At 43.5% G+C, this 7,500-nt stretch overlaps 1 protein-coding gene across 6 annotated transcripts in view; it reads right to left on the reverse strand.

Moving 5' to 3' along the window:
* AKAP13 (A-kinase anchoring protein 13) overlaps nt 1-7,500 on the reverse strand; it is a 345,810-nt gene that overhangs the window by 236,922 nt on the left and 101,388 nt on the right. The gene's annotated exons all lie outside the window — the stretch shown is intronic.

Raw genomic sequence — 7,500 nt, forward strand, 5'->3', positions numbered from 1 at the left:
TCCACACACTTATTTAGGGCTCAGCGTCCAGGCGGATATTCAGGATTAATCTGGTCCCGAATCTGTTTTTAAAGGGAACCAATCATCAGGATTTTCGTATATAACCTAAAGCCAGTGCTATACTGGCACTATCAGGCAGATTATCTACATACCATTAGTGGTCAGCTCAGATGTTTAGGCTTCCAAATCCAAGAAAGTGAAGTTTAAAAATTCGTCAGCTTTTTGAGTAACAGTTGCACCGCAGCAGATAATAGCAGGGTGGGTTATGCACATGGATTCCACCAGCCCCCTCTCCCTGTTGTTCCTCCCTCTCTCTCTGGCTCTATACTAATTTTTCTAGTCAGTAAGATGGCGTCAGAGTTGACACATGTAAATAGCGCTCATCTCCGGCGTCATCTTTCTGAATCCCATGGAAAAATGCCTAAGTGCTTGATTTTTGGTCAGATTGCAAGGTGCAACGTCTCCCAGGAAAGGGACAAATGTGAAGGCCCTATACACATGCGGAAGCTGACAGTCAAGAGCTTATCCAACAGTTATCGCTCAAGACTACCCATATACATGAACATAAGGTCTCGGCCAAATGTATGTGGGTTTCAATGGTAGAGCAGAGGAAACCACCAAACATCTCTAGTTGCAGCTTTTTTCCTGAATAACAAAAGGGTCAGGCATTAAAATCTAAAGTGCCCGATCCTCATCTCCCCAAACATCTTGTGTCTGGAGGGAGGCAAGAAGTCACATTAGACTGTTGGCCGATCCTGCAAATATCACAGAGCTTGGCAATATGTATTGGACCGTTTAGTTATGCGTGACTGCAACTCACTTGATACGTTAGTGTCTAACATAAAATAGTAACACAACTAGCAACATCAAACCACAGACCAATCGCTAATATTTCTGGTCCTGCGACCCCCAACCTTATTACCAACTTGTAAGGGTCAGACGATGCTACTACCTGCTTTTTTTCAACTCAATGAGAAGGGGAAGGCAGAATCCAGCTAAAGGGTAAGTTCACACAGTGCGTTTTTCGCGGCGTTTTTCGGGTGCGTTTTTGGCCTCAAAACTGCATGACTTTGTTTCCCCAGCAAAGTCTATGAGGTTTCATTTTTGCTGTCCGCACACAACTTTTTTTTAAAGCTGCGTTTTTGAGCTTAAAAAATAAAAATGGACATGTCAATTCTTTCCTGCGTTTTTCTGCGTTTTCCCCCCATGCAATTCATTGGAAAAATGCAGAAAAACGCAGAGATCAAAAACACACCACAACGCAGCTAAAAACGCACCAAATCGCAGTAAAAACGCATGCGTTTTTTGCTGCGGTTTTTTGCCGCGGGTGCGTTTTTTGTACGTTTTTAGCGGCCAAAACCGCAGCGTAAAAAAAAACGCAGCGCGTGGACATAGCCTAACGGAGTTGCAATTTTTAGGACTAATAGTGGGCATAGCTGTCAGGCTAGGTATGGGGAAATACTGAGCAAACAGCATAAAAGGAGGGGAGGGAAGAGGAAAACTGTGTCTAGGGGAGGGGGAGCTGGTGACCCCTGATAAAACCTTCAGCTGGCTCTCCTGATGTCTCTAGATTGGTTGGGCACCTATTCGCTGAACAGGATACCTGGCCCTGGCTGACCCTGAATTGGTCCCTGGGTAATAAATGGGCGGGATGAGCATAAGTCAACCCTAAAAGGTCCTAAAAAAAAAAAACAACAACACAGTGAAAACAAGCAGGGGAAAGCAAACAAACAACCTATCTTCAAGATGACTTACAGAGAGGAACAGCAAGAACAGCAACATATGTTTCTCCAGTTGATTACAAGCGGACTGCTTGCAATCAGGACCATATGAAACTAATTATCACCAGCAGCATAGCAATGGGAAATGCGGGTATATAAAGACACAGAGGGTGAGAGATAATAAAAGCAGCTGAAAGGAAAAGATTTCTGCAGGGTCCTAAAGGGGAAATTGTAAACCCTAAAAGAGCAGACATACAAAACTCCATTCACAACACAGAGGAAAGGATGGAATATCAAGGAGCAGTGTGTGCAGCCAAACACAGCGACCTTCTGTAGCTGGACACCACAGGGTGGGCTGTCAACCGTGATACACCGGTGATATTAATGCCTACTGATAAAGTTTTTGAAACTGAATGTTTCATTCAATGGCATGCATAGACAGAAAAGGACACCTGTGCAACTATAGCACTTGTGCTATTTGCAGCCCAAGAGTTGCACAATTTCACTTGTTTTTGAGGTGAAAAAACAAACCCTCTTACCTATTGGGCCCAGGTTGTACTAATCATATGTCCGTTAGTAGTTTCATGACAATGGCAATACAGTAAATATTAGGAGAGATACAATTTACGGCAATAGAGGGAATATGAAAAAAAAGTTGCAATTAATGTGGAAGCCAAAAATTCCTTACCAATTCGATGACATGATAGCCATCTCAGCACTTCTAGTAGCCCTGCCTCATGGGCAGACGTCCTGTCGGATTGCTGTATATTTTTACACTCACTTCTCTAATCCCTGACAACCATCTGGTATCTTTCAACAAGCTCTTTTGTGAACATTAGTTAGCACAGCGAACAAGGCAGGCAAAAACTACTTAATGGAAAATGATAACGCCCTAAGCAAGAACGTCTTATCCTCCGTGTACAGAGAACATACCTAAAAATCATATTGTGCTAAATTCTCCGTGACTTAGAGATCAGACGATGGCTTTTATATTATTATTTTCCGAAAGTTTCAAATGAAGTGGAAAGTATAAACAGCTGCCATGTCATACTGCATAGAGACGATGTTAATATGCCAAAAATGTGAACCCTGTGGCCAAAGTCGGCTCTACAGAGTTTTTCTTCAAGGCCCTGGAACACTGGGGCCCAGTAGTTAACATGAATGCCTGACAGGCTGCTATAATGGATCTATGTATAAATAGCTGAAACAATGATCTTTTCACGACGCAATGAAATAGTAAATAATTCACCAACATGACAAAAGTGGCTGTGAATGAATGAGACGTGTAAGATTGGAGCGGGTGAACTGAGAACATACAGAGCATGCCCTAGTTAATCTGATTTACCATTAAGCTGCCCTGCTGTTTCGCTCGCTCGCTTGGCAGCCAACATCTCATCTGGTTAGTCTCAACTATTTATATATTTCCGAATGACTTCACCTTTCCCGATATCAAGACAGGGCTGTAAGCACTTGAGATTAGGAGGCATTGAGATGGGTCAATAGTACAAGGGAAGGTCAAAGTCACTACATGCAGCAGAGAGGTGTAGTGCTCCTTTCACTGACCGATAAGGACCAGGATGGTGCTGACCAGACAGATAAGCCAAGCCTATTTTTGTGCTTGAAGATGAGTGGCAAAAATGATTTCCTGAGATGCTAAAACACTGTTCAAAAAGACAAAAAGATTCATCATGCCAAATATACAACGGCTCCAGTGAAACAATTTGGAAGCCTCTCCAGGAAACTGAGAACAAGAAAAAAATAAAAAAGGAAAGTTTACTATTCCTGCTGTTGAGGAGAGCCATTGGATCAAATACTTTAAAGGGAACCTGTCAGCAGAAATTTCACCCAAAACCTAAAAGCTTCCCCCTCTGCAGCTCCTGGGCTGCATTCCAGAAAGGTCCCTGTTATTATTGTGCCCCATGTGAGACCAAAATAAAGACTTTATAAAGTGGTACCTTTTTGTATGCAGATTCTGTAAATGTGACACGGGGGCGGGCTCTCTGGCGTCCGTTATTCTGCCTCCTGGTCCTGTATGCCGCCCCCCATCGCTCCTTTCCATAGCTGATGCACCGCCCACTGCTCCAGCCATCCCCGCGCATGCCCAGTGCCAGTCTCACGGGACTGAGCAGTGTGACCGCTGGTGACGTGTGCGCAGACAAGTGATTATGGGCAGGGCTGTGATTGTTATCAGCAAGTACCCGCCCATAATCTCGTGAGCGCGCAAACCTCTCCAGCGGTCACACTGTGCTCAGTGTAGATGCTAGACTGTATGGGCTGCTTCCAGGGATGACGTCCCTTTCGTCACGTGATAGTAGTTTGAACACGCCCCTATCCCGTGACAAAAGGGACGTCATCCCTGGAAGCAGCCCATACAGTCTAGCATCAACCCTGAGAACAGTGTGACCGCTGGAGAGGTTTGCGCGCTCACGAGATTATGGGCGGGTACTTGCTGATAACAATCACAGCCCCGCCCATAATCACTTGTCTGCGCACACGTCACCAGCGGTCACACTGCTCAGTCCTGTGAGACTGGCACTGGGCATGCGCGGGGATGGCTGGAGCAGTGGGTGGTGCATCAGCTATGGAAAGGAGCGATGGGGGCGGCATACAGGGTCAGGGGGCAGAATAACGGACGGCAGAGAGCCCGCCCCCGTGTCACATTTCCAGAAGCTGCATACAAAAAGGTACCACTTTATAAACTCTTTATTTTGGTCTCACATGGGGCACAATAATAACAGGGACCTTTCTAGAATGCAGCCCAGGAGCTGCAGAGGGGGGAATCTTTTAGGTTTTGGGTGAAATTTCTGCTGACAGGTTCCCTTTAATTAACCTTGAGACAGAGGGGATTGTGGGAAGTATGTCCAATGAAATCGATTCTCCTCACATAAGCTAGTTTTTAGCTATATCATGTGACACACATCCAAAATGGCCACTAATTATGTCATAGACCCGCCCACCGACGATATCAACGATGACGTCAGACGTGCCCACCGACGACAAGGATCCACCCATGTTGACGTCATAGACCAGCCCACGATGATGTCACAGATTTGCCCACGAATCAGCCCATGGACTTACCCATGGTTCAGCCCACTGACCAATGGGCATATCCGAATATGCCCACCACAGAGCTAACCACGCCCCATACCCTAGTTTATATAAGTTACGTCTCTTATGAAATAAAGGCACTTGGAGCCAACCTCTGATCAAGGAAAGATTTTACATTTGACCCTTTTGTCTGGTGTCCCTTCTTCCACACATGCAACTGATCAATACCAATTAGGTCAGGAGCAGGCAACTAGTGAACATTTCAAAGTGTTCACCCTAACGCTACAACAGATGGGGCCAACTGGACAGCATTATTTGGTTTGACACATTTCATTACCCATTTGGATTCCTTCATATAGATAAAAAGGTAATCAAAAGGGTAAGCGCAGATCCAAAGCAATGTCGATCTGAATATGAATCGACTGAAAACAAAAAGATCAGAATCCAAACATGGTGCAAGCAAAGCCTCAATCACCAAATCTGTATACATCACAGACACTCAGCCCTCACACGGATATCCCCGCCTGACCTCAAACACAACAGATCGAAAACCTGAACAAAGTGAGATAGTACAACAGCAAATATTAGGCAAGCCATAAAACATTTAAGCAGTCATGGCTCTACGCAGATTAGCTTATCTTTTCTATTCTTGAAATCAAAAAGAGGGGGAATGGGTTTGCACTTAAAAGTTCAGCTGAACAGTAGCTGGACAGAAGCCACACTTATCCCATCTTTGAAAAAAGAAAATAGATGTATGTACGTGCGATGCTTTTTAGACAACCACACATACTGTGGATCAGACATTAAGATTAATATTTTTGCGTCCACATTTGACTGAGCGTCCCTCCCATTAGCCAAAGGGCTCATCCGGACATCAGTGTTTCGAGAACAAATTCTGGACGTTTTTTTTCACAGATAGGACTCTTACCCACTAGTGTCTGTTGAGATGTTTACATGTGCTTTTGCAGATCGAGTGGTTTGTACAAGATCACACAAGTAATAATATACATATATATCTATCAATATCTAAATCGAGAGAGAGAACAAAAAGTGAATGATAACAGACATTTAGCAATGTGCAAAAAAAAGGTCTTTTTTGTGGGTACCAGAGGTGTGTGAATGATGCGCCTAGCTATACTCACACACGAGTCTAAATCTGGGATAGAAATCATCATCCCAGGTTACGCAATTTAAATTGTATGAAAGACGTAATTACTTACTGTTAATGGGATTTTTTGGAACACATGACACACCATGGAGAGAGGTGATACACCCTTCAAGGACTGAAACCCAACAACATAAAAGGCCTGTACTTCTCCCACACATTAGGTGGATTACAGAGGACCTCCAAACAGACACTGTTAACATCAGTATAGCATTTTCCTTTTCTTTTGCACTCCTTGACCCTACCAGAAATGAAATAGTGATCATCCATACAAGTGACGGGAAGGATAATAAGGGTGGTGTCATGGGGTCTTAAAAATCCCATTACGGGAAAGTAATTTATTTCATTTTTCTCTCACCCATGACAGCACCACAGAAAGATTTAAAGAGAAATAAAAACAAAAAAAAATTAGACATCTTCTGATATGGAGTACAAAAAGTTTCTTATAATTTTTGAGATTGCACAAAAGGATTTAAGAACTACGTCTTGAGTCCTGTGGAACCTGGAAGCTACTTTGGAGAGATTTTAAAGCCTGATTTGGTCTATCATCCACGAACTGATTGAAGGGAGGACTGACTGACAGAGCCTGGAAGTTGCAGATGATGCAGCGGACATTAAGGACACTAAAAGGCCTGCTTTTAGCAAGAGAATCTTAACAGACACTGACCATAGGTTCAAAAGGAGATTCTGTAAGGGCTGCTAGCATCAGATTTAAATCCCACAAATGTAAACTTGGCCTTAAAACTCGTCTCGATCTAGAGCAAGCTGTCATAAAACGGGAAACAACAGTTACCTGCTAAATTAAAGATATAAAGGGCCCCCAAAGCGAATACCTGAACCTTGAGGGTGCTGGTAGACAGAACATGCGCTAGACCTTTTTGATGGAATTCTAAAATAGAATTTACAGGTACACCATCTCCCAGCATTGCTTCTGAAGTGGCAAGGAAATTCCTCCAGGATCTACCATATATGTTTGTGGTGACTGTCTTCCTACTTTGGAGCAGGGTAGAAATTAGTTCAGGAGAAAACCCTCTGTCGCCTAACAGTGACCTCTCTAGTTCTGTGTTAAATGTCAGCTGGCTTCTTGAGGATGCTGAACCGGCCCCTGGAAGAGAAGATCCATCTCCTCGGGTAGTAACCAAGGTTCGGTGATGGACATCATTCTCTTTTTCTTCAATATTTAAGGAAATTAGTGGAGAACTATCTCCTTTCCCTATCTGAAATATTCAGCCTGTTACCTCCATCAAAGAATTGGACAGAGGTCCTCCTTGATGATTTAGATAGGCCATCATTACCAGATTGAGGGGATTATTCTTCATGGTAACCCTTTAAAATGGATAGGAGCTGTTTTATAGCACATTCTACAGCTAGCAACTCTTTCATGTTTAAAGAAACTGACTTTCTTCCCTGTCCATATTCCTTAGACCAGTTGATTCCCTATATAATATTCTTGAAATGTTGTGTTTCCAGGGTACCTCCCAGCAAGATATTATATGTTAAATTACTAAATAAGGGAACGTTAATGGAGATAATGTTATCCTCCCATCCCGATGACTTTCCGAGGTA

This window comes from Anomaloglossus baeobatrachus, chromosome 4 (assembly GCF_048569485.1).
Source record: "Anomaloglossus baeobatrachus isolate aAnoBae1 chromosome 4, aAnoBae1.hap1, whole genome shotgun sequence".
Classification (NCBI taxonomy): domain Eukaryota; kingdom Metazoa; phylum Chordata; class Amphibia; order Anura; family Aromobatidae; genus Anomaloglossus; species Anomaloglossus baeobatrachus.